This window comes from Haematobia irritans, chromosome 4, assembly GCF_050003625.1.
Source record: "Haematobia irritans isolate KBUSLIRL chromosome 4, ASM5000362v1, whole genome shotgun sequence".
In the NCBI taxonomy this organism is placed as follows: Eukaryota; Metazoa; Arthropoda; class Insecta; order Diptera; family Muscidae; genus Haematobia; species Haematobia irritans.
Window position 1 is genome coordinate 92205971 of NC_134400.1, and position 27864 is coordinate 92233834.

Sequence of the window (27864 nt, forward strand, 5' to 3'; positions counted from 1 at the left end):
TATATCTCGAATACATAAGTATCGCCTGATAAATCGCAAATGCTCTTTTGTACAATTGCATCGAAATTTCTCTCGGTTCACATTTCCCATTTTTTTATTAACATTGTGTTTCATTCCAGGTTGTTAGCCGATTTTAATTTTAATTCTAGAGATTTTATAGAAATACAAAAAATTGTCTCCATTATAAGTATTTGTATCTGGAAATGCAAACCTTTATATAGCTCCCAGCAAATTTGAAGTAGTAGAGATGGTAACACAAATGGTGGTCTACATGGTGGTGAAGGGTATAATATAGTCGGCCCCGCCCGACTTTAGACTTTACTTACTTGTTTTTTTACTGTGCTGTAGACAAAAATCGTATAAAGGGGTGGTCCACCTCCGCGACCAAATACCGAAAAATAAATATCTTTTTCAAAACTGAACCAAAGTTCTCCGAATTGGATGAAATTTCCAAGGATGGTTAGGGGTGATGTCTAAAAAAAGACCAGCTACTTTATTTTTGAATATTTGGTCGCGGAGGGGGTCCCCTTTTGACCGACTTTTTTTTAAAGTACAGTGAAAGAAATTCTCTGATTTACTTGAGATTTACAGCGAACATGTCATGAGGTTATGAAATTAATATGGGGTACCTGATTTTTTAATATTTGATCGGAGAGGAGGACCCAACTTTTTGAAAATTGGAACAAAATTATCCGATTTGCTTGAAATTAGGGAAGGTTGAATGGGGCGTCTAGATAAAGTACGGCTACTTTATTTGGTCGGTAGGGGAACCTCCCTTTTACCAGAAAGTACTCTGAAAATACTAAAATCCTTGAAATTATAATTTATATCAGGTACCTGTTTTTTTTTATATTTGGTCGGGGAAAATATAAGGGAACAGTGAAACAAATAAACATTTCCAATTTACTTGAAATTTACGGAGGACGTGGGACGATTTACTTGGAATTTATAGGGACCGTTTGATAGTTTGTGAAATGAATATAGGGTACGTGATTTTATATTATCTGGTCGTGGTGGAGCGAAAGTGGGAGGAGGTTTCCCTTTTGTCGAATTTTTGAAAATTGAAAGTGGAGGGTTATCCATGAACGGGAACTCGGTACATAATTTAATGATTTTTGCACAGGCTTCTGCCAGACTTTTTGAAGTAAAAAAATTAAATTCACATTAAATTAACAGGCAACGTCGAGGGTGCTTCATTTTCCGGTATATGTTCGGGAGAGGGATGTTCTCCGTGTCCAGAACATAATTTAAAACAAAATTGGTGGAAAGGAAACATCCCCTCCTCGACGTTTGTTAAGACGGAACGTTTTACATTTGCATACACTGTTAGAAAAATATCTTTTTCATATGTTCCGATATAAACAAAATGTGTTTCGGGCACAATTTTTAAACACAATATATTTAAGTGCAAACATATAATGTTCCTAAACTAACACTAAATGTTTGGGACACATATGTTAATATGTTAGAACATATTATGTTTGGCTCATGAATGTTTCATAAAAATAATATGTGTGAATGTAAACATATATACATTTACAAATTTCGAGTAAACATATATATGTTGTAATATTTTATTTAGAGAGCAACAGAGAGAGTATAGAGAAAGAAATAGAGATGGAAACCGGGAGGGTTGACGAAAGAAATCAACATAACACATCGAGATAATCAAAAGGCCAAAAATTTGATATGCTTAAGTCTAAATATTATTTAATTTGAATATCAGAATGACTATTCGCAGTAAAGAGAAAATTGTAAATGTATTTAAAATAGTGTTAAATGCTAGTAAAAAATTGTTCACTCCTAAATAAATTTATGTGTATGTTTATTATAAAATTATTTATATATTTATGTTTGTGCTCGACTCCACGTTCTTCTTTCGTTAGAGTTTTTGAATTCCTTTCAAAATTTCAAACTTTTATATAAAACAGTTTTTTGTTACAAAATTGTTATTTATGCAATAAAAAATAATATTTTATCCAAAAGCTCAGTCCATTTCGTTTATATCAAGCACTGTTTCTGACTGTAAATCTTTAATAACCCATATTTCGAAGTTTCATTATAAAAATTTAATATAGTATAAATATAAATGTGTAAATTAAAAAAAAAATTGGTTCGGTCGGAGCAGGGATTGAACCCACGACCCTTTGCATGCAAGTCAGACATGCGAACCACTGTTCCACGTGGCCAACAAATGTATGTTTCTTGTAAATAATGTTATGTTTGCATGGTCTCGTGGGCGCTGCAAACTATGCTATATAAATGTAACTCATAACGATAATTGTCTACTGGTGACTGTAACAGCCACGTAGACCAGTGGTAGTGTGTTGGCTTACAAATTCCATGGTTCGGTCGGAGCAGGGATTGAACCCACGACCCTTGGCATGCAAGGCGGATATGCTAACCACTGCTCCTCGTGGCCAACAAATATATGTTTCTGTTGAATAATGTTTTGTTTGCTTCGGCTCGTGGGCGCTGCAAACTATGCTATACAAATATAACTTATAACGATAATTGTCTTTTGATGGCAATAACAGCTACGTAGCCCAGTGGATAGTGTGTTGGCTTACAAATTGCATGGTCGGCGGTTCGATTCTCCGTCAAGGCGAAAGGTAAAATTTTAAAAAATTATAAAATTGAATAATTTCTTCAACATTATTTGTATCACAGAAAAAGGTGCCAAGAACTAAAAAATTTCGTGGAAGTGAAAATTATGTGAGAGAATGACCACAATATTCTTGGGGAGAAAATTCTTCCAAGTATATAATATTTTTGGGCTCAAAACGCTTCCAAACATATAATATGTTCACATGAAACAAACATATTAATGTTTCGGCAGTATCCAATAATATATGTGCTTCCTGCAAAATATGTTTGGAACACATGTTAGAGAAGCGATTTTTTTTGAGGGTGTATCCGCCGTATTTCTGTATATAAACGAAAAAGCATGTTGTCCGATCTGTTTTAAATGTAAGGGAGAAATTTGCTTCAGACGGCATAGCGAAGCGTCATATATTTTTGTAATCAAAGTCTAGGTCGCAGTTTCGGTCCAATCAACTTCGAATTTAACAAAAATATATATTTATATATTCGAAGTTGTTTGGACCGAAACTGCGACCTAGACTTTGATTACAAAAATGTGTTCACAGCCAGACGGATTGACGTACACAGTCTCACATAAGTTTACATACCCTTGAGGTTTTTACCTTATAACTAAACATTTTTCTTGTTGTTGTTTATAATCCAGACTAAAAACATCTTCTTGAAAATGGACAAATACTTTGTTTTTCAAATTAATTTACAAAATCTAAAGCATATATATGCATATTTTATTATATTTTAATAATTAAAGAAAATACAATTTCTTAAACCGTATGTAAACTTGTGTAAGACTGTGTACGTGCCTAGATCGACTCGGGAGCCGGTTCTGATTAATATTGCCAAAGACACCACGTATCTTTCTCGTCTCCTTCTAGGTGTTGCAAACATATGCACTAACATATAATACCCTGTTCCATAGTGTGGAAGACAATTACTAATCACTAATTAACTAATCACTATTAAGCGATTTTGCAAAATATTTTTATCCGCATCCCATTACGAGAAGGTGTCTTAAAAGAACGTTATTGTATACTCGGCCTGTATCACACCCACAAAAAAATTGCTTCTCTTACATATGTTCCAAACATATTTTGCAGGAAGCACATATATTATTGCATAGTTCCGAAACATTATTATGTTTGTTTTATGTGAACATATTATATATTTGGAAGCATTTTGAGCCCAAAAATATTATATGCTTGGAATAATTTTCTCCCAAAGAAGATTGTGCTCAAAAAATTTATTTCTGCCTAATTGCATATTCCCTCACAAATTTCTTTCTTAGATAAAATATTATTTTCTTTTTGCAAAAATAACTATTTCGTAACAAAAAATGTTTTCGTTTTTTTGTTATACCCTCCATCATAGGATGGGGGTATATTAACTTTGTCATTCCGTTTGTAACACATCGAAATATTGCTCTAAGACCCCATAAAGTATATATATTCTGGGTCGTGGTGAAATTCTGAGTCGATCTAAGCATGTCCGTCCGTCCGTCCGTCCGTCCGTCTGTTGAAATCACGCTAACTTCCGAACGAAACAAGCTATCGACTTGAAACTTGGCACAAGTAGTTGTTATCGATGTAGGTCGGATGGTATTGAAAATGGGCTATATCGGTCCACTTTTACGTATAGCCCCCATATAAAGGGACCCTCAGATTTGGCTTGTGGAGCCTCTAAAAGAAGCATATTTCATCCGATCCGGCTGAAATTTGGTATATGGTGTTGGTATATGTTCTCTAACAACCATGGAAAAATTGGTCCACATCGGTCCATAATTATATATAGCCCCCATATAAACCGATCCCCAGATTTATCTTGCGGAGTCTAAAAGAGAAGCAAATTTCATCCGATTCGGCTGAAATTTGGTACATGGTGTTGGTATATGGTCGCTAACACCCGTGCAAAAATTGGTTCTCATCGGTCCATAATTATATATAGCCCCCATATAAACCGATCCCCAGATTTGGCTTGCCGAGCCTCAAAGAGAAGAAAATTTCATCCAATCCGGCTGAAATTTGGTACATGATGTTGGTATATGGTCTCTAACAACCATGCAAAAATTGGTCCATATCGGTCCTTAATTATATATAGCCCCCATATAAACCGATCCCCAGATTTGGTTTGTGGAGCCTCTAAGAGAAGCATATTTCATCCGATCCGGCTGAAATTTGGTACATGGTGTTGGTATATGGTCTCTAACAACCATGCAAAAATTGGTCCACATCGGTCCATAATTATATATAGCGCCCATATAAACCGATCCCTAGATTTGGGTTGCGGAGCCTCAAAGAGAAGCAAATTTCATCCGATCCCGCCTGAAATTTGGTACATTATATTGGTATATGGTCTCTAACAACCATGCAAAAATTGGTCCACATCGGTTCATAATTATATATAGCCCCCATATAAACCGGTCCCCAGATTTGGCTTGCGAAGTCTCCAAGAGAAGCAAATTTCATCCAATCCGGTTGTAATTTGGAACATGGTGTTAGTATATGATCTTTAACAACCGTGGCAGAATTGGTCCATATCGGTCCATAATTATATATAGCCCCCATATAAAACGTTCTCCAGATTTGACCTCCGGAGCCTCTTGGAGGAGCAAAATTCATCCGATCCGGTTCAAATTAGGAACGTGGTGTTAGTATATGGTCGCTAACAACCATACCAAAATTGGTCCAATCACACAAAAATTGGTTCATATCGGTTCATAATCATGGTTGCCACTAGAGCCAAAAATAATCTACCAAAATTTTATTTCTATAGAAAATTTTGTCAAAATTTTATTTCTAGAGAAAATTTTGTTAAAATTTTATTCGGTTCTAATAAAATTTTCATCATTGTCAGAATTTTATTTCTATAGAAAATTTTGTCAAAATTTTATTTCTATAGAAAATTTTGTTCAAATTTTATTCGGTTCATAATCATGGTTGCCACTCGAGCCAAAAATAATCTACCAATATTTTATTTCTATAGAATTTTTTTTTAAAATTTTATTTCTGTAGAAATTTTTGTCAAAATTTTCTTTCTATAAAAAATTTTGTCAAAATTTTAATTTCTATAGAAAATTTTGTGAAAATTTTATTTCTATAGAAAATTTTGTTAAAATTTTATTTCTACTTTTTCAAACTGAATTATATACGTATTGGATCGATCTTTTTTGATTTAATATATACCACGTATGGACTTACATACAATTTAGAAGATGGTGTTAGGAGGTTTTAAGATACCTTGCCATCGGCAAGCGTTACCGCAACTTAAGTAATTCGATTGTGGATGGCAGTGTTTAGAAGAAGTTTCTACGCAATCCATGATGGAGGGTACATAAGCTTCGGCCTGGCCGAACTTACGGCCGTATATACTTGTTATTGTTAGTTTGTACTTCAATCATATTTGTTGTTTTGATCTCAGCTGAAAAATTAAAAAGTTTTTGGTATAAAAGTTTATTTTTTAGGCGTGAACTAGTTTTTACTAGCATTTAACACAATTTTAAAAGCATTTAAATTTATCGTATTGAGAAATACAAATAAATATGAATATTTATTACCGAATAATAAACTTTTTCAATTGTTTTTCAATACAATTTGCCAAAAAAGTTATGTTATTCTGCTTTTAGAGATTCGAGTTTTGCCGCTAAAATTAAAAATAATGATAAGGTCCTTTTTCGGGACAAAGACAATCGCTATTGATTTTGGAAAAAATCAGTTCAGATTTAGATATAGCTGCCATATATATTCATTTCATTTATTTGCTCAATTTTATAATTTAAAGCCATAAGGCCGATGCAAGATAAATTACAATAGAACTACTCAAAATATATTAATCGCCCATCTGATCATAACTGGCGTGTTTATCAACGGATCTTTTTCAAATTCCTTACATCCCAAATCGGTTGATATGTAGATATAGCTCCAATATTTATCGTTCGTCCGATTTACACACATATGACAACAGATCCCAAAGTTTAATACCGATTTGCGTAAAATTTTGGACAGAGAGTAACAGGTTGGCTGATAAGTCCCCGGTCTGATACATAGATAGCGTCGCTAGTATTAAATGCATATTTTTTTTATATAGTATCAACCTTCAAATGATTCGTGTCAAAATTTGACGTCTGTAAGTCAATTAGTTTGTGAGCTAGAGCGCCTTTTGTGAAGCAACTTTTGTTATTGTGAAAGAAATAGAAAAAAAGGAATTTCGTGTTTTGATAAAATACTGTTTTCTGAAGGGAAAAAATACGGTGGAAGCAACGGCGGACTCTGCCCCAGGGAAATCAACAATAATTGATTGGTATGCAAAATTCAAGCGTGGTGAAATGAGCACGGATGACGGTGAACGCAGTGGACGCCCAAAAGAGGTGGTTACCGACGAAAACATCAAAAAATCTACAAAATGATTTTGAAAGACCGTAAAATGAAGTTGATCGAGATAGCGGAGGCCCTAAAGATATCAAAGGAACGGGTTGGTCATATCATTCATCAATATTTGGATATGCGGAAGCTCTGTGCAAAATGGGTGCCGCGCGAGCTCACATTTGACCAAAAACAACAACGTGTTGATGATTCTGAGCGGTGTTTGCAGCTGTTAACTCGTAATACACCCGAGTTTTCCCGTCGATATGTGACACTGGATGAAACATGGCTCCATCACTACACTCCTGAGTCCAATCGACAGTCGGCTGAGTGGACAGCGACCGGTGAACCGTCTCCGAAGCGTGGAAAGACTCAAAAGTCCGCTGGCAAAGTAATGGCCTCTGTTTTTTGGGATGCGCATGGAATAATTTTTATCGATTGTCTTGAGAAGGGAAAAACCATCAACAGTGACTACTATATGGTGTTATTGGAGCGTTTGAAGGTCGAAATCGCGGCAAAACGGGCCCATATGAAGAAGAAAAAAGTGTTGTTCCACCAAGACAACGCACCGTGCCACAAGTCATTGAGAACGATGGCAAAAATTGATGAATTGGGCTTCGAATTGCTTCCCCACCCACCGTATTCTCCAGATCTGGCACCCAGCGACTTTTTCTTGTTCTCAGACCTCAAAAAGATGCTCGCAGAGAAACAATTTGGCTGCAATGAAGAGGTGATCGCCGAAACTGAGGCCTATTTCGAGGCAAAACCGAAGGAGTACTACTAAAATGGTATCAAAAAATTGGAAGGTCGTTATAATCGTTGTATCGCTCTTGAAGGGAACTACGTTGACTAATAAAAACGAATTTTGACAAAAAATGTGCTTTTATTTGTTAGACCAATGCTGGCTAAGTTTGGTTGAAATCGGTTTATATTTAGATATAGCTCCCATATATATCTTTCGCCCGATATAGATTTAATTGGCCCTAGAGACCAGAATTTTGCCTTTATTTCCTTCAAATTTTGCACAAAGAGTACATGGGATGGTCAAGTACGAGTATGCTAAATTTCGGTTCAGATTTAAATATTGCTCTCATAGATCTTTCGGCCGGAGACCAAATTTTTATTTCGATTTACTTGAAATTTTACCCTGAGAGTAGAATTAAGATTTTAACAAATTTTCTTCAAATTGGTATAGATTTTTGGATATAGCTCCCATATACGTACACCTGATTTGTGGAAATATGGTAGAAAATTTCATATTTTATACCCATTTCAATGGAATTTTACTGCAATTATTATTATTTTACACAGAAGAAAGCTTTAACATTCTATCTAACTGTGTGAATTTTATCCAAATTGGTCCAGATTTAGATAAAGCGTCATATATTCTTTCGATTTTGGCAAAAAAGGCACAACGACAGCGAAAATGTCCCCATACTGTCCACAGAAGATTTAGATAAGGTTTCGGCTGTGTAAATGTAGCTCGATGTGGCCAAATATTGTCACAAACCCAACCATTGACCACCTATCATGGTGAAATTTAGCCAATATCCTTGTGAAAACACCACTGCTAAGGAGCAAATATAAAAATTCCTCAATTTGTCATAACGCCGGATAAATCATAATGCACTTTTGTGCAATAAAATGGCTTTAGCTGTTGATTTCCCATATTGTTTTACTTAATTGTGTTTCGTTTCAGGACGTAAGCCGATTTAAATTTAAAGTCAACAGATATAGTAGAAGTTTAAAATAATACAAATCAATTCTGATCTAAATATTTGTATATGGGAATGTAAATATATATATAGCTCCCAACAAACTTGAAGCAGTTGAGATGGTATCAAAAATTTTGGTATTTGGTGGTGAAAAGTATAATATAGTCGGCACCGTCCGATTTTCGACTTAACAATTTATTTTTTATACCCTCCACCATAGGATGGGGGTATATTAACTTTGTCATTCCGTTTGTAACACATCGAAATATTGCTCTAAGTATATATATTCTGGGTCGTGGTGAAATTCTGAGTCGATCTGAGCATGTCCGTCCGTCTGTTGAAATCACGCTAACTTCCGAACGAAACAAGCTATCGACTTGAAACTTGGCACAAGTAGTTGTTATTGATGTAGGTCGGATGGGCCATATCGGTCCACTTTTACGTATAGCCCCCATATAAACGGACCCCCAAATTTGGCTTTCAGGCCCTCTAAGAGAAGCAAATTTCATCCGATCCGGCTAAAATTTGGTACATGGTGTTAGTATATGGTCTCTAACAACCATGCAAAAAATTGGTCCACATCGGTCCATAATTATATATAGCCCCCATATAAACCGATCCCCCGATTTGGCTTTCGGAGCCTCGTGGAAGATCAAAATTCAACCGATTCGGTTGAAATTTGGTACGTGAATTTAGTACATGATGATGCCAAAAGTGGTCAATATCAGTCCATAATCATATATATCCCCCATATAAACCGATCCCGAGATTTGGTTTTGGAGCCACTTGGAGGAGCAAATTTCATCCGAGTCAGTTTAAATTTGGTACATTGTGCTAGTATATGGCCGTTAACAACCATGCCTAACTAGGTCCATATCGGTCTATAGTTATATATAGCCCTCAGATAAATAGATCCCCAATCGCACAAAAATTGGTCTATATCAAGTTCATAATTGTATATAGCCCACATATAAGCGACCCCATATTTCAATTCTGAGTCTCTACGTACCGTGCAAATGTCCATATCGATTCGTAATTATTTGTAGGCTTACCTATACATACCTTTTTTGTCTAATATATACCACGTATGGACTAATTCACAATTTAGAAAACGATGTTAAGAAGTTGTAAGATACCACAACCCAATTAATTCGATTGTATAAGTTTCTACGCAATCCATGGTGGAGGGTACATAAGATTCGGCCTGGCCGAACTTACGGCCGTATATACTTGTTTAATTTCCTTTCTTCCTAAATATTTTGACTTACTCGTCGTACGTTCCGATTTCTTTTGACGAACCAGAAAAAATTGTACATATAATGCCAACGATAAACGAAACACATGTCCACACATACTTAAATTGCTGGTTATTCTCCGTTCCGAATGTGTATTCTCTTTACTACGAATACTTATTTTAATATTCAAATAAAATAATATTTAGACTTAAGCATATAAAATTTTTGACGAAGCCTTATAAACATGCCAAGCGCATAGCCAAAACAAATGAAGACATAAAACAGTTTTCCGAAACAACATACTAGCAATTTCACAGAAATTGCTCTCTTTTGATACTCTCGCTGTGTTATGTTGATATCTTTCGTCAACCCTCCCGGTTTCCATCAATATTTCTTTCTCTATACTCTCTCTCTCTGTCGCTCCCTGAATAAAATATCACAACATATATATGTTTACTCGAAATTTGTAAATTTATATATGTTTACATTCACACATATTATTTTTATGAAACATTCTTGTCCCAAACATAATATATTCTAACATATTAGCATATGTGTCCCAAACATTTAATGCTAGTTTAGGAACATTACCTTTTTGCACTTAAATATATTGTTACGTTTTTAATTACCCGACAAATAAAATACTGTTCGTTTCAATAACGTTAATCTACAATTTATTTACTATGACTTCACTTTACAATTCGTTCACACTGGTGTTATTCGTTTGACGCTTTAATTAAGACTGACTCGTTAGCAGCATGCGAGAGCTTTTATATATGACGGTCTGGCAATGGGAGAATATTCTGGTAGCACTACAATATTCTGGCAACGCCAGAACATTCTTTGACAACGCTAGAAGAATCTACGACCATTAAGTTACCTGCGTGAAGATAGCGACGTCGCTAACTTTCGATAACAGGGTTATCGAAAAAAATAACAGGGTGACACAGAGACGACAAAAACTGAATTAATATAAGACGGACAGACAGAATATTTAATGAAATTTATGTATTTCCGTGCTTAAAAACAACGATTTATACACAGAATATGATAGAGAACACCTTTACCTACAATTTGGTGTGCCACATGTGCCTGTTCAATGTTATTTAGCTTGGTTATTATTGGGTACTGGTGGTCAGGACACTATTTCCCACGTGGAGTCCAGGAATGGACTTCGTACACAAAAGTGACAACGGATATTGATAGAGGGCATCAATACCTACAATTTGGTATACCACATGTATCTGGGAAACGCCGAGTGTAGAACAAAATTTTCCAGAAACTGTTGGACGCACTGGTGGTCAGGACAGTATTTCCAGCGCTGAGGCCAGGAATGAACTTCGTAGACAAAAGTGACAACGGATATTGATAGAGGGCATCAATACCTACAATTTGGTATACCACATGTATCTGGGAAACGCCGAGTGTAGAACAAAATTTTCCAGAAACTGTTGGACGCACTGGTGGTCAGGACAGTATTTCCAGCGCTGAGGCCAGGAATGGACTTCGTACACAAAAGTGACAACAGAACTTGGTAGAGGACATCAATACCTACAATTTGGTATACCACATGTATCTGGGAAACGCCGAGTGTAGAACAAAATTTTCCAGAAACTGTTGGACGCACTGGTGGTCAGGACAGTATTTCCAGCGCTGAGACCAGGAATGGACTTCGTACACAAAAGTGACAACGGATATTGATAGAGGGCATCAATACCTACAATTTGGTATACCACATGTATCTGGGAAACGCCGAGTGTAGAACAAAATTTTCCAGAAACTGTTGGACGCACTGGTGGTCAGGACAGTATTTCCAGCGCTGAGGCCAGGAATGGACTTCGTACACAAAAGTGACAACGGATATTGATAGAGGGCATCAATACCTACAATTCTGTATACCACATGTATCTGGGAAACGCCGAGTGTAGAACAAAATTTTCCAGAAACTGTAGGACGCACTGGTGGTCAGGACAGTATTTCCAGCGCTGAGGCCAGGAATGGACTTCGTACACAAAAATGACAACGGAACTTGGTAGAGGGCATCAATACCTACAATTTGGTATACCACACGTATCTGGGAAACGCCGAGTGTAGAACAAAATTTTCCAGAAACTGTTGGACGCACTGGTGGTCAGTACAGTATTTCCAGCGCTGAGGCCAGGAATGGACTTCGTACACAAAAGTGACAACGGATATTGATAGAGGGCATCAATACCTACAATTTGGTATACCACATGTATCTGGGAAACGCCGAGTGTAGAACAAAATTTTCCAGAAACTGTTGGACGCACTGGTGGTCAGGACAGTATTTCCAGCGCTGAGGCCAGGAATGGACTTCGTACACAAAAGTGACAACGGAACTTGGTAGAGGACATCAATACCTACAATTTGGTATACCACATGTATCTGGGAAACGCCGAGTGTAGAACAAAATTTTCCAGAAACTGTTGGACGCACTGGTGGTCAGGACAGTATTTCCAGCGCTGAGGCCAGGAATGGACTTCGTACACAAAAGTGACAACGGATATTGATAGAGGGCATCAATACCTACAATTCGGTATACCACATGTATCTGGGAAACGCCGAGTGTAGAACAAAATTTTCCAGAAACTGTAGGACGCACTGGTGGTCAGGACAGTATTTCCAGCGCTGAGGCCAGGAATGGACTTCGTACACAAAAATGACAACGGAACTTGGTAGAGGGCATCAATACCTACAATTTGGTATACCACACGTATCTGGGAAACGCCGAGTGTAGAACAAAATTTTCCAGAAACTGTTGGACGCACTGGTGGTCAGGACAGTAAAGGGTGATTCTTTTGAGGTTAGGATTTTCATGCATTAGTATTTGACAGATCACGTGGGATTTCAGACATGGTGTCAAAGAGAAAGATGCTCAGTATGCTTTGACATTTCATCATGAATAGACTTACTAACGAGCAACGCTTGCAAATCATTGAATTTTATTACCAAAATCAGTGGCAGAAAATCCGCTTTTTTATCGACAAATTTTGTTCAGCGATGAGGCTCATTTCTGGTTGAATGGCTACGTAAATAAGCAAAATTGCCGCATTTGGAGTGAAGAGCAACCAGAAGCCGTTCAAGAACTGCCCATGCATCCCGAAAAATGCACTGTTTGGTGTGGTTTGTACGCTGGTGGAATCATTGGACCGTATTTTTTCAAAGATGCTGTTGGACGCAACGTTACGGTGAATGGCGATCGCTATCGTTCGATGCTAACAAACTTTTTGTTGCCAAAAATGGAAGAACTGAACTTGGTTGACATGTGGTTTCAACAAGATGGCGCTACATGCCACACAGCTCGCGATTCTATGGCCATTTTGAGGGAAAACTTCGGAGAACAATTCATCTCAAGAAATGGACCGGTAAGTTGGCCACCAAGATCATGCGATTTGACGCCTTTAGACTATTTTTTGTGGGGCTACGTCAAGTCTAAAGTCTACAGAAATAAGCCAGCAACTATTCCAGCTTTGGAAGACAACATTTCCGAAGAAATTCGGGCTATTCCGGCCGAAATGCTCGAAAAAGTTGCCCAAAATTGGACTTTCCGAATGGACCACCTAAGACGCAGCCGCGGTCAACATTTAAATGAATTTATCTTCAAAAAGTAAATGTCATGGACTAATCTAACGTTTCAAATAAAGAACCGATGAGATTTTGCAAATTTTATGCGTTTTTTTTTAAAAAAAAGTTATCAAGCTCTTAACAAATCACCCTTTATTTCCAGCGCTGGAGCCAAAAATAAACATTAAACACGAAAAGAAAAACATAACTTAAAATGGGATTTAATAACTTAAATTCTTTCATATGTACAAAGATCATTTATTACATATTTACAATTAATATCATGTTTTTTCTTTTCAATAATTATTGGTATGACATGTCGATCGTGCAAAGGGTGCATATTTAAAACACGTGTTTCGTAAGTTATCTTGGTAACTCTGCTAAAAGTGTTATAACACATAACAAAATGGCGGACTGGTGTATAACAGATTCCATGGCATATGTGTGTAAGGTAGTTGCATCTAAAGAGCTTATTACACATATTTTTGTTTTCATTAAAAATGTAGATTATTAATTGCACATAAAATAATAAATTGATTTATGGGTAGAATAAACTACATTCATTAAAAATGTAGATTATTAATCACACATAAAATAAATAAATTGATTTATAGGAAGAATAAAATACTTCCTGTGAAAATTGAACAAAATTGTACTTCACATTTTGAGATTTGGACAAAGCGTTGTTAAAACTAGGAAAATTTATTGCCTTGGTGTACTTTATAACTACAACTCAAGAAATTGTACTCTCTCATAGAAGAAAAACTGAACCAAATGTAAAGGAAAAACTATTAGCGCCAAATCATTACCGTTTTTACCATACAGTAGTTATTTTTGACAACTTTTGGGAACCGTACTAAAAAATTCTTTTGCTTTAGTTCATATTGAACTTATATGTACGGTCATTGAACTTTATATCCACGTTTGGTTCATAAAATGTTTGATACATACTTAAAACAAGTAAAAAATCATTGGGCTGTGGAAAATTTCCAAAACATAATAAAATTTAACTACAAACAAATAATTTCTTTGCACTACAAATAAGTTAAAAATAAGTTGTTTTGCTAAGACAGCTTAAATTTACAAATAAAAAATTATTAACAATGTGAACGTAGTATGATTCTACGTTCACATTGTGATTGAAATCTTTCGTTTTCGAGAATTTTGTCTTTCAATACAAAAGTGAGATATCAAATTATATAAACATTCATATCTAGTGTGAACATAGTACAGTAGTACGTCCTCATTGCAATTTTACTTTTTCGAGATTTGCAAATAGCATTTTCATATTAATACTATGTTCACATTATATGTCTACTTACAATATATTTCAGTTGAAATATCTACGGATTCCAGTAGTTTTGCAATTGGATTTCAACAAAATCCACTGCACAATTGGTGATCACATCATGAAGTTTTTATTTTTGGCAAAATACGAACAAAATGCAATTGATACATAGGCATTGTACTTTACATCTGATGTGATCACCAATTGTGCATGACAGTGCAGTGGATTTTGTTGAAATCCAATTGCAAAACTACTGGAATCCGTAGATATTTCAACTGAAATATATTGTAAGTAGACATATAATGTGAACATAGTATTAATATGAAAATGCTATTTGCAAATCTCGAAAAAGTAAAATTGCAATGAGGACGTACTACTGTACTATGTTCACACTAGATATGAATGTTTATATAATTTGATATCTCACTTTTGTATTGAAAGGCAAAATTCTCGAAAACGAAAGATTTCAATCACAATGTGAACGTAGAATCATACTACGTTCACATTGTTAATAATTTTTTATTTGTAAATTTAAGCTGTCTTAGCAAAACAACTTATTTTTAACTTATTTGTAGTGCAAAGAAATTATTTGTTTGTAGTTAAATTTTATAATGTTTTGGAAATTTTAAACAGCCCAATGATTTTTTACTTGTTTTAAGTATGTATCAAACATTTTATGAACCAAACGTGGATATAAAGTTCAATGACCGTACATATAAGTTCAATATGAACTAAAGCAAAAGAATTTTTTAGTACGGTTCCCAAAAGTTGTCAAAAAGAACTACTGTATGGTAAAAATGGTAATGATTTGGCGCTAATAGTTTTTCCTTTACATTTGGTTCAGTTTTTCTTCTATGAGAGAGTACAATTTCTTGAGTTGTAGTTATAAAGTACACCAAGGCAATAAATTTTCCTAGTTTTAACAACGCTTTGTCCAAATCTCAAAATGTGAAGTACAATTTTGTTCAATTTTCACAGGAAGTATTTTATTCTTCCTATAAATCAATTTATTTATTTTATGTTTGATTAATAATCTACATTTTTAATGAATTTATTATTTTATGTGCAATTAATAATCTACATTTTTAATGAAAACAAAAATATGTGTAATGAGCTCTTTAAGTGCAACTACCTTACACACATATGCCATGGAATCTGTTATACACCAGTCCGCCATTTTGTTATGTGTTATAACACTTTTAGCAGAGTTACCAAGATAACTTACGAAACACGTGCTTTAAATATGCACCCTTTGCACGATCGACATGTCATAACAATAATTATTGAAAAGAAAAAACATGATATTAATTGTAAATATGTAATAAATGATCTTTGTACATATGAAAGAATTTAAGTTATTAAATCCCATTTTAAGTTATGTTTTCCTTTTCGTGTTTAATGTTTATTTTTGGCTTCAACGTTTGAAATACTGTCCTGACCACCAGTGCGTCCAACAGTTTCTAGAAAGTTTTGTTCTACACTCGGCGTTTCCCAGATACATGTTGTATACCAAATTGTAGGTATTGATGCCCTCTATCAATATCCGTTGTCACTTTTGTGTACGAAGTCCATTCCTGGCCTCAGCGCTGGAAATACTGTCCTGACCACCAGTGCGTCCAACAGTTTCTGGAAAATTTTGTTCTACACTCGGCGTTTCCCAGATACATGTGGTATACCAAATTGTAGGTATTGATGTCCTCTACCAAGTTCCGTTGTCACTTTTGTGTACGAAGTCCATTCCTGGCCTCAGCGCTGGAAATACTGTCCTGACCACCAGTGCGTCCAACAGTTTCTGGAAAATTTTGTTCTACACTCGGCGTTTCCCAGATACATGTGGTATACCAAATTGTAGGTATTGATGCCCTCTATCAATATCCGTTGTCACTTTTGTGTACGAAGTCCATTCCTGGCCTCAGCGCTGGAAATACTGTACTGACCACCAGTGCGTCCAACAGTTTCTGGAAAATTTTGTTCTACACTCGGCGTTTCCCAGATACGTGTGGTATACCAAATTGTAGGTATTGATGCCCTCTACCAAGTTCCGTTGTCATTTTTGTGTACGAAGTCCATTCCTGGCCTCAGCGCTGGAAATACTGTCCTGACCACCAGTGCGTCCAACAGTTTCTGGAAAATTTTGTTCTACACTCGGCGTTTCCCAGATACATGTGGTATACCAAATTGTAGGTATTGATGCCCTCTATCAATATCCGTTGTCATTTTTGTGTACGAAGTCCATTCCTGGCCTCAGCGCTGGAAATACTGTCCTGACCACCAGTGCGTCCTACAGTTTCTGGAAAATTTTGTTCTACACTCGGCGTTTCCCAGATACATGTGGTATACCGAATTGTAGGTATTGATGCCCTCTATCAATATCCGTTGTCACTTTTGTGTACGAAGTCCATTCCTGGCCTCAGCGCTGGAAATACTGTCCTGACCACCAGTGCGTCCAACAGTTTCTGGAAAATTTTGTTCTACACTCGGCGTTTCCCAGATACGTGTGGTATACCGAATTGTAGGTATTGATGCCCTCTACCAAGTTCCGTTATCATTTTTGTGTACGAAGTCCATTCCTGGCCTCAGCGCTGGAAATACTGTCCTGACCACCAGTGCGTCCTACAGTTTCTGGAAAATTTTGTTCTACACTCGGCGTTTCCCAGATACATGTGGTATACCGAATTGTAGGTATTGATGCCCTCTATCAATATCCGTTGTCACTTTTGTGTACGAAGTCCATTCCTGGCCTCAGCGCTGGAAATACTGTCCTGACCACCAGTGCGTCCTACAGTTTCTGGAAAATTTTGTTCTACACTCGGCGTTTCCCAGATACATGTGGTATACCGAATTGTAGGTATTGATGCCCTCTATCAATATCCGTTGTCACTTTTGTGTACGAAGTCCATTCCTGGCCTCAGCGCTGGAAATACTGTCCTGACCACCAGTGCGTCCAACAGTTTCTGGAAAATTTTGTTCTACACTCGGCGTTTCCCAGATACATGTGGTATACCAAATTGTAGGTATTGATGTCCTCTACCAAGTTCCGTTGTCACTTTTGTGTACTAAGTCCATTCCTGGACTCCACGTGGGAAATAGTGTCCTGACCACCAGTACCCAATAATAACCAAGCTAAATAACATTGAACAGGCACATGTGGCACACCAAATTGTAGGTAAAGGTGTTCTCTATCATATTCTGTGTATAAATCGTTGTTTTTAAGCACGGAAATACATAAATTTCATTAAATATTCTGTCTGTCCGTCTTATATTAATTCAGTTTTTGTCGTCTCTGTGTCACCCTGTTATTTTTTCGATAACCCTGTTATCGAAAGTTAGCGACGTCGCTATCTTCACGCAGGTCATTAAGTTATTCATCTGGTGGCTGCCAAACACATATACACTCACATAGATATATGCTCGCATTACTACAACAACAATAACAATGACAATAGACAATGAGATGAAATGAGAATGCAAAATAACAAAGCAAAGGGGTTGTTATGCTATGAGAGAGTAAGAACTAACATTTCGATATGAAAATAAGCAAACAAAAGAATATAAAAGAAATTACAATTTGAAATAAAAAAAAAAAAACAAGTATATAACGCCGTAAGTTCGGCCAGGCCGCTGCTTATGTACCCTCCATCATGGATTGCGTAGAAACTTCATCTAAACACTCCACAATCGAATTACTTAAGTTGCGGTAACGCTCGCCGATGGCAAGGTATCTTAAAACCTCCTAACACCATCTTCTAAATTGTATGTAAGTCCATACGTGGTATATATTAAATCAAAAAAGATCGATCCAATACGTATATAATTCAGTTTGACAAAGTAGACATAAAATTTTGACAAAAATTTCTACAGAAATAAAATTTCAACAAAATTTTCTATAGAAATAAAATCTTGGTAGATTATTTTTGGCTCGAGTGGCAACCATGATTATGAACCGAATAAAATTTTAACAAAATTTTCTCTAGAAATAAAATTTTGAAAAAATTTTCTATACAAATAAAATTTTGAAAAAATTTTCTATACAAATAAAATTTTGACAAAATTTTCTAGAAATAAAATTTTGGTAGATTATTTTTGGCTCTAGTGGCAGCCATGATTTTGAACCGATATGGACCAATTTTTGTGTGATTGGACCAATTTTGGTATGGTTGTTAGCGACCATATACTAACACCACGTGCATAATTTGAACCGGATCGGATGAATTTTGTTCCTCCAAGAGGCTCCGGAGGTCAAATCTGGAGAATGTTTTATATGGGGGCTATATATAATTATGGACCGATATGGACCAATTCTGGCACGGCTGTTAAAGATCATATACTAACACCATGTTCCAAATTACAACCGGATTGGATGAAATTTGCTTCTCTTTGAGGCTCCGCAACCCAAATCTGGGGATCGGTTTATATTGGGGCTATATATAATTATGGACCGATGTGAACCAATTTTAGCATGATTGTAAGGGACCATATACCAACACCATGTACCAAATTTCAGCCGGATCGGATGAAATATGCTTCTCATAGAGGCTCCACAAGCCAAATTTGGGGATCGGTTTATATGGAGCTATATATAATTAAGGACCGATATGGACCAATTTTTGCATGGTTGTTAGAGACCATATACCAACATCATGTACCAAATTTCAGCCGGATCGGATGAAATTTTCTTCTCTTTGAGGCTCCGCAAGCCAAATCTGGGAATCGGTTTATATGGGGGCTATATATAATTATGGACCGATGTGAACCAATTTTTGCATGGTTGTTAGAGACCGTATGCCAACACCATGTACCAAATTTCAGCCGTATCGGATGAAATATGCTTCTCTTAGAGGCTCCACAAGCCAAATCTGGGGGTCGGTTTATATGGGGGCTATATATAATTAAGGACCGATATGGACCAATTTTTGCATGGTTTTTAGAGACCATATACCAATATCACGTACCAAATTTCAGGCGGATCGGATGAAATTTTCTTCTCTTTGAGGCTCCGCAAGCCAAATCTGGGGATCGGTTTATATGGGGCTATATATAATTATGGACCGATGTGGACCAATTTGTTGCATGGTTGTTAGAGACCATATACCAACACCATATACCAAATTTCAGCTGGATCGGATGAAATATGCTTCTGTTAGATGCTCCACAAGCCAAATCTGACGGTCCCTTTATATAGGGGCTATACGTAAAAGTGGACCGATATGGCCCATTTTCAATACCATCCGACCTACATCGATAACAACTACTTGTGCCAAGTTTCAAGTCGATAGCTTGTTTCGTTCGGAAGTTAGCGTGATTTCAACAGACGGACGGACGGACGGACGGACATGCTTAGATCGACTCAGAATTTCACCACGACTCAGAATATATATACTTTATGGGGTCTTAGAGCAATATTTCGATGTGTTACAAACGGAATGACAAAGTTAATATACCCCCATCCTATGATGGAGGGTATAAAAACGGAAACTAATTAAAATAAACTTAAATCTATAATTATCAAATTCGTAACAATATTGTGTTTAAAAAATTGTGCCCGAAACACATTTTGTTTTTATCGGAACATATGGAAAACATATTTTTCTAACAGTGTACTTTGCATGTGTCGGCACCAAAGTGTACTGGATTTTAGCAAAACTATTACGAATACTATCAATTCAAGGCCTTTATATAATATGATTCTTGCCATTGATCCGCCTATTTGCTATATCACACAGCGGGCTATTAAGTTTTCCCAAATGTTACAAATGAAACTGAAATTTTTAAGAAACTTTTCCCTTGTACACGAATGTATAAGACGAAAACACGTAACATAATATAAAAGAAAGTATGCTCAAATAGAGCAATAGCCACCGCAAGTATTTCGGCTGTTCTGCATTCGTGGATTTTGCAATACATTCACACAAATGCATGTTTTAAGGTCGTTTTACACAGTTTCGAAAAGGAAATTATTTGCAAACTGTGGAACATATGAGTTCCCAGCAAAAAGAAGAGCTTTAAAATAGTAGATTGGATCACCAACATGTGAATTGAATACATTTTACATGGGCTTGTCATAGGGCGGAAGTACTTCCTTTTTTGTATCCTTTGCATTGCTTTAGAAGTTGTGCCTTGAAAGTTCATTTGAATGAAAAAAATTTAAAACTCGAAACATGTTTTTTCGCCAATTTTACTTTTTATCAACATTTTTTATTACACTTGTGTATTCTCATTATCTAATTATCTAATTTTCACAATTTGGAAATTTTTTTCGGGGCGACCAATGCTTGAACCTGGATATGTTGGCACCATAACAAAATGCCTTAGTACAATCAGCTACAAACGCCATTGAATACGAAACATCAATTCAAATGTTTGTGACATGATCTTAATATGATTTCAAGGCATAAAGTTCTAAATGATGTTAGGTTATGTTAAAGTGGCAGCCCTATTAAGTTTCAGGCTCACTTAGACTATTCGGTCCATTGTGATACCACAAAAAAGTACCTATTACATATGGGCACTTCTAGTTTTAACCGCTGAATCTGGTCGATTATTTTCTTCTGTTGAACCAACCAGATTGTTCCAAAAACATTAGCAGACTGCTTATATTAAGTTGACGTTTTCCAGGTCCGCCAGTAGTCTAAAGCTATATGCCCCTAAAATTCGATTACGCCTAACACTAAATTCAGAACACTCCCACAAAAGGTGTTTAATTGATTCCTTTTCCTCATACAGTAGTCATTATACTTCGCGCAAAATCGCCTATAAGGCAGCGACCCGTTATAGCAGATATCAGAAGTGATATCTGACGTCATGAGTACACTAGCATATCTAGTGTGTGGTTTAAGTTTTAATGGGGCCATATTTGCTTGGTTTCGTTGCAACCCTTGCAATTCCCCATCGAAAATTTGTCATCATAACAGCCTTCTCACGCAGTAAGAGCTTGCAGGTAGCCAGAGGCATTCCAACAGATTCTAGATCCCTGGAATACGTAAGGTAGTCCATGGCCTTGCTAACGCATCCGCTTCGAAGTTCCCTGATGTTAATGTTGTTCTTTATTAGCATGAATTTAAAAATGAAGAGCACAGGTTCAAATCTCACAAGTGGTAATATTTTTATACCCTCCACCATAGGATGGGGGTATATAAACTTTGTCATTCCGTTTGTAACACATCGAAATATTGCTCTAAGACCCCATAAAGTATATATATTCTGGGTCGCGGTGAAATTCTGAGTCGACCTAAGCTTGTCCGTCCGTCTGTTGAAATCGCTTTAACTTCCGAACGAAACAAGCTATAGACTTGACACTTGGCATAGGTAGTTGTTATTGATGTAGGTCGGCCGGTATTGCAAATGGGCCATATCCGAACACTTTTACGTATAGCTCTCATATAAATCGATCCCCATATTTGACCCCCGGATCCTATCGATTTCAATCAGGAAAATCGCGGATTCAATCATTTTTATACCCTCCACCATAGAATGGGGGGTATTGTAACGTGGTTTTCTTCGTGGGCTGAGGTAGGCCAGTGGCCGTCCAGGGTTGTCTTTCAAGGATCCACAAACCTTAAATAATAACACACTACTTATATACTTTTATAAGGTTTTATTGATAATTCTTGTTTATGTACAATACAATCGTGGGTAAGGGCAATGATTGGCGACGACTGGCGGGGCTTTGACTATGAATGGTGGGCTGGTTGGTCGGACGATGACGGAGACTCGTGCAGCGCGGGGTGGTGAGTGGGCGATATTGCTTGACGGCGAGTTGACTGGATACGATGATGAACAGGGCCGATGAACTGGCTGGTGTGACGATATTGGGCAGACGGTGTTCGTGTACGTTGATGATGGTGGGGTCGGGCCAATGATGTTCGTGTGCGGTAGTGACGATGATGTTGGGCCGACGTTGATCGTGGACGGTGATGACGGTGGTATCGGGCTGGTGTTGTTCGGCCACGAAGATGATGGTGGGGTCGTGCCGATGTTGATCGTGTGAGGTGACGACGGTGCGGTCGGGCCGACAGTGTTCGTGTACTGGGATGACGATGGTGTCGGGCCGATGACGGTGACTGATTCGGGTTCGGTGACGACGGTGGAGTCGGGTCGACGGTGTTGTGTACTGAGATGACGATGATGTCGGGTTGATGATGTTCGGGTACGATGACGATGGTGGAGTCGGGTCGACGATGGTCGTGTGGGTTGATGATGTTGATGTCAGGTTGCTGATGCTCGTGCGTGATGACGATGATGGAGTCGGGTCGACGATGGTGGAGTCGGGTCGACGATGGTCGTGTGGGTTGATGATGTTGATGTCAGGTTGCTGATGCTCGTGCGTGATGACGATGATGGAGTCGGGTCGACGATGGTCGGGGACGTTGATGTTAATGATGGTGTTCGTGCACGAAGGTGACAGTTGAGTCGGGCCGGCGGTGCTCGTATACGAGGGTGATGATGGTGACGGCCGATGGAGCTCGCACTGGTTTCTGTAACGAAAAGAGGGGCAGGGGAATACAACTGGTTGAAGCGGACGAACCGCGTAAGCGAACGAATCGCGTAAGCGGACGAACCGCGTAAGCGGACGAACCGCGTTAAGGGAGGGGTTAGTACAGAGAGGGGGGAAAGGATAGGAGAAAAGTAGTCGGGAATTCTACTCTACTGTGCTCGGATGCGAACGAATCGCGTAAGCGGACGAACCGCGTTAAGATGAATCGGTGGTTGCTTTCGGAAGTTCGGCAGCGGTCGTTGCCACTCGCTTTACTGTTCGTCAAGCCTCGGTTGATTCATGCCACTGCCGACGAAAACCCACATTCTTAAGTAGGTTGAGTCATCAACCCAATGAGAATTATCAACATGTAACTTTAACGATGTTGATGATGGAAAACATGTTTCCTTTGTACTACTTGTACTCCATGCCAGTCAATGACTACGGTTGTAATGGTTACCGTGGCCCGCAGCGACTAAATGGATACAGTAGTACAAAGGGGAAAAAATGTGGTATTTATATAAATTCATTTAAATAAAAAGTAGGAATAATATGTACGAGCAACTGGCTCGTTACATTCCCCCCTACTTAGTGAAAAGAAAACGTAAGTTTTCTTTTCCGAGTCATACCCGTGGGAGAGTTTATAATCAAAATATATTTACAATTAATAATTGTCGGATAACATTCTACATTCTACATTTTTTTTTTTTTTTTTTTTGTTTTTTCCTTCATTTTATCATTTTTTTTTAATTTAAAAATTTTTTTTTTCTTCTTCTTCTTTTTTTTTTTTTTTTTTTTTGTTAATATTTTTTTTTTTTTTGTAATTATATTCTTTTTGTTTCATTTTTTTTTCCAGATTACAATGTTATAATTGAAAATATAATTCACTATGCTAAAATATTAGTAGCAAGACAACGGCATGTCACCATAGTACTTCTACTCCGTTTAGACGTGTGTATACGCTCTCCAGTGCGTATAATCCATTTCGGTTTTCCGGTAGTTGAGTTCCACTTTTTAATTTCAAGCGTTGATGACACGGGTATTGGCTTTGTTGCCGGTTTTTGTCGTCTAGGTATTTTGAGATATCGTGCTGGCTGTAGCGACGGAATGACCCCCTAAGGGACCCCATTGTCACTTTTCGGTCTACCGTCTCTCGACCTAAACTTGCTCTTGCCCTGGCTTTCATCTGCGGTGTGGATTGAAGTGGGGGCGTTAGTCCCTTTGGCGGAGCAACCTTCTTCGGGTATGATTGCTTTCGCCCCGACTTCCTCGAAGGGCCTTTTAGGACCGAATGACGATTGCCATGCATTTCTCTTCTTATAGTAGAATGACGTTTCCTGGGTATGTGTGTTTGGGTTATTTTCCTGGATTTTGGATTTTTCCTGAGAGGACAGACCTTCTGCCCTCCAAGGGGAAATCATGTGATACGAGTGCGCTTAGGCAATGTGCAGGCACGAAAGGGTCAGTAACAGGGCGGCATATGGGTTTATCATCTATGTAGAGAGTGGCATTTCGCTGGCAGAGGAAGTCCATTCCAAGTATGAGGTTCTCGGCCAGCGTAGGAATTACTGCCGCTTTCAGAGGGGTACTCTTCTCGTTATAAAATACGTCGATGTCATACAAATTCGTGCATGTGGTAAAGCGTCCGTCTGACATTTGGACGTTACGTTGCACTACTTCCGGCTGAATGCCCCGCTGGGTCAAGAAGCTCCTTACGGTATCCGAGATATAGCTCGAGGAGGCCCCGGTGTCGATAAGCGCCTCGAAAGGGTGGCCATATATCATTACCTCAATGAAGTATAGGGTTGTGGGTGGCTCATCCTTTCGTTCATCGTAGCGCTGAGTCCTGCAACTGCAGTCCTTAGTCAATGTTCCTTCCGTACCACAATAAGAGCAGAACAAAATACGGCGGTTTCTGCACTGAGTACGGAAGTGACCCGGGCGCTTGCAACGCCAAAAGTGGTCATTTCTGGAGTATGGAGTTTCTACCACCATGTGTGACGTATGGGGCTGCGATTGACGTGGCTCGTCTCTCTTCAATAGCTCATAATCGTCGGTTAGCCCGATCAATTCATCCAACGTGTGGAAATCGTTCCTCCGAATATAGTGACGATATTCGGGTCTTAAACCATCATATATTCGGTCGAGGTGGTTCATCTCGCGAAGTCTTGGGTGTTGTCGTGCTGTTGTCAACATGCTCAGGATATAATCCTTTGCTCTCTCGCGCTGGTATTGCCGGCGGTTATAGAATGAATGTTCCAGCTGGGCGGTGTGTCTCTTTGATAAGAAAAATTTTTCCACCTCCGTTCGAAATTGGGACCAGTTCGTGATCTCAACCCTCTTTACCCTATACCACTTCAGGGCATTTCCTTGTAGTACGCTGAGGAGTGTGGGCAATAATCGGTCTTGGGAGAGATGATGGCATTCGGCGAGCTCCTCCATCCTCTCGAGGAACTCCATTAGGTCTCCCTCACCAGTATATTTCAAATCCCATCGTTGGACGATACCCATTACTTCGTGGTCGGCCGGTTCGTGTCTGGGAGTCGTTGCTGGGTGAGTTTTCATTCCGGCCATGTTTGGCACTATCAGGGATTCCACTACTTTGTTCTCTTCGGCCTTCAATTCGGCTTCTAGCTCCTTGAGAATATTTTCGGTCGAAGCCCTCAGCCGTTTGGCTCGGATGTATTTGGCTAACTCCTTCCTCAGGCCATCCACCGTATAGCCTTCGGTGGGGATGTTAGCAGTTTGACACTGCTCAATCAATTGCTCCTTCTTTAGTAGGTATATCCATCCCAGTGATTCGGTCGTCAATTGTGTGGAACCGCTGGGCTTGTTGTCGTAGTGTGGGGAACCCGATTCATCCTCGCTAGCGGTTGTTTTACGATTTTCCGCAGATCGATTCTGATCGGGTCCCTGCTCGGGCGCCATTTGTAACGTGGTTTTCTTCGTGGGCTGAGGTAGGCCAGTGGCCGTCCAGGGTTGTCTTTCAAGGATCCACAAACCTTAAATAATAACACACTACTTATATACTTTTATGAGGTTTTATTGATAATTCTTGTTTATGTACAATACAATCGTGGGTAAGGGCAATGATTGGCGACGACTGGCGGGGCTTTGACTATGAATGGTGGGCTGGGTTGGTCGGACGATGACGGAGACTCGTGGAGCGCGGGGTGGTGAGTGGGCGATATTGCTTGACGGCGAGTTGACTGGATACGATGATGAACAGGGCCGATGAACTGGCTGGTGTGACGATATTGGGCAGACGGTGTTCGTGTACGTTGATGATGGTGGGGTCGGGCCAATGATGTTCGTGTGCGGTAGTGACGATAATGTTGGGCCGACGTTGATCGTGGACGGTGATGACGGTGGTATCGGGCTGGTGTTGTTCGGCCACGAAGATGATGGTGGGGTCGTGCCGATGTTGATCGTGTGAGGTGACGACGGTGCGGTCGGGCCGACAGTGTTCGTGTACTGGGATGACGATGGTGTCGGGCCGATGACGGTGACTGATTCGGGTTCGGTGACGACGGTGGAGTCGGGTCGACGGTGTTGTGTACTGAGATGACGATGATGTCGGGTTGATGATGTTCGGGTACGATGACGATGGTGGAGTCGGGTCGACGATGGTCGTGTGGGTTGATGATGTTGATGTCAGGTTGCTGATGCTCGTGCGTGATGACGATGATGGAGTCGGGTCGACGATGGTGGAGTCGGGTCGACGATGGTCGTGTGGGTTGATGATGTTGATGTCAGGTTGCTGATGCTCGTGCGTGATGACGATGATGGAGTCGGGTCGACGATGGTCGGGGACGTTGATGTTAATGATGGTGTTCGTGCACGAAGGTGACAGTTGAGTCGGGCCGGCGGTGCTCGTATACGAGGGTGATGATGGTGACGGCCGATGGAGCTCGCACTGGTTTCTGTAACGAAAAGAGGGGCAGGGGAATACAACTGGTTGAAGCGGACGAACCGCGTAAGCGAACGAATCGCGTAAGCGGACGAACCGCGTAAGCAGCCGAACTGCGTAAGCAGCCGAACTGCGTAAGCGAACGAATCGCGTAAGCGGACGAACCGCGTAAGCGAACAAATCGCGTAAGCGAACGAATCGCGTAAGCGGACGAACCGCGTAAGCGGACGAACCGCGTAAGCGGACGAACCGCGTAAGCGAACGAATCGCGTAAGCGGACGAACCGCGTAAGCGGACGAACCGCGTAAGCGAACTAATCGCGTAAGCGAACGAATCGCGTAAGCGGACGAACCGCGTAAGCAGACGAACTGCGTAAGCGAACGAATCGCGTAAGCGGACGAACCGCGTTAAGGGAGGGGTTAGTACAGAGAGGGGGGAAAGGGAAAGGATAGGAGAAAAGTAGTCGGGAATTCTACTCTACTGTGCTCGGATGCGAACGAATCGCGTAAGCGGACGAACCGCGTTAAGATGAATCGGTGGTTGCTTTCGGAAGTTCGGCAGCGGTCGTTGCCACTCGCTTTACTGTTCGTCAAGCCTCGGTTGATTCATGCCACTGCCGACGAAAACCCACATTCTTAAGTAGGTTGAGTCATCAACCCAATGAGAATTATCAACATGTAACTTTAACGATGTTGATGATGG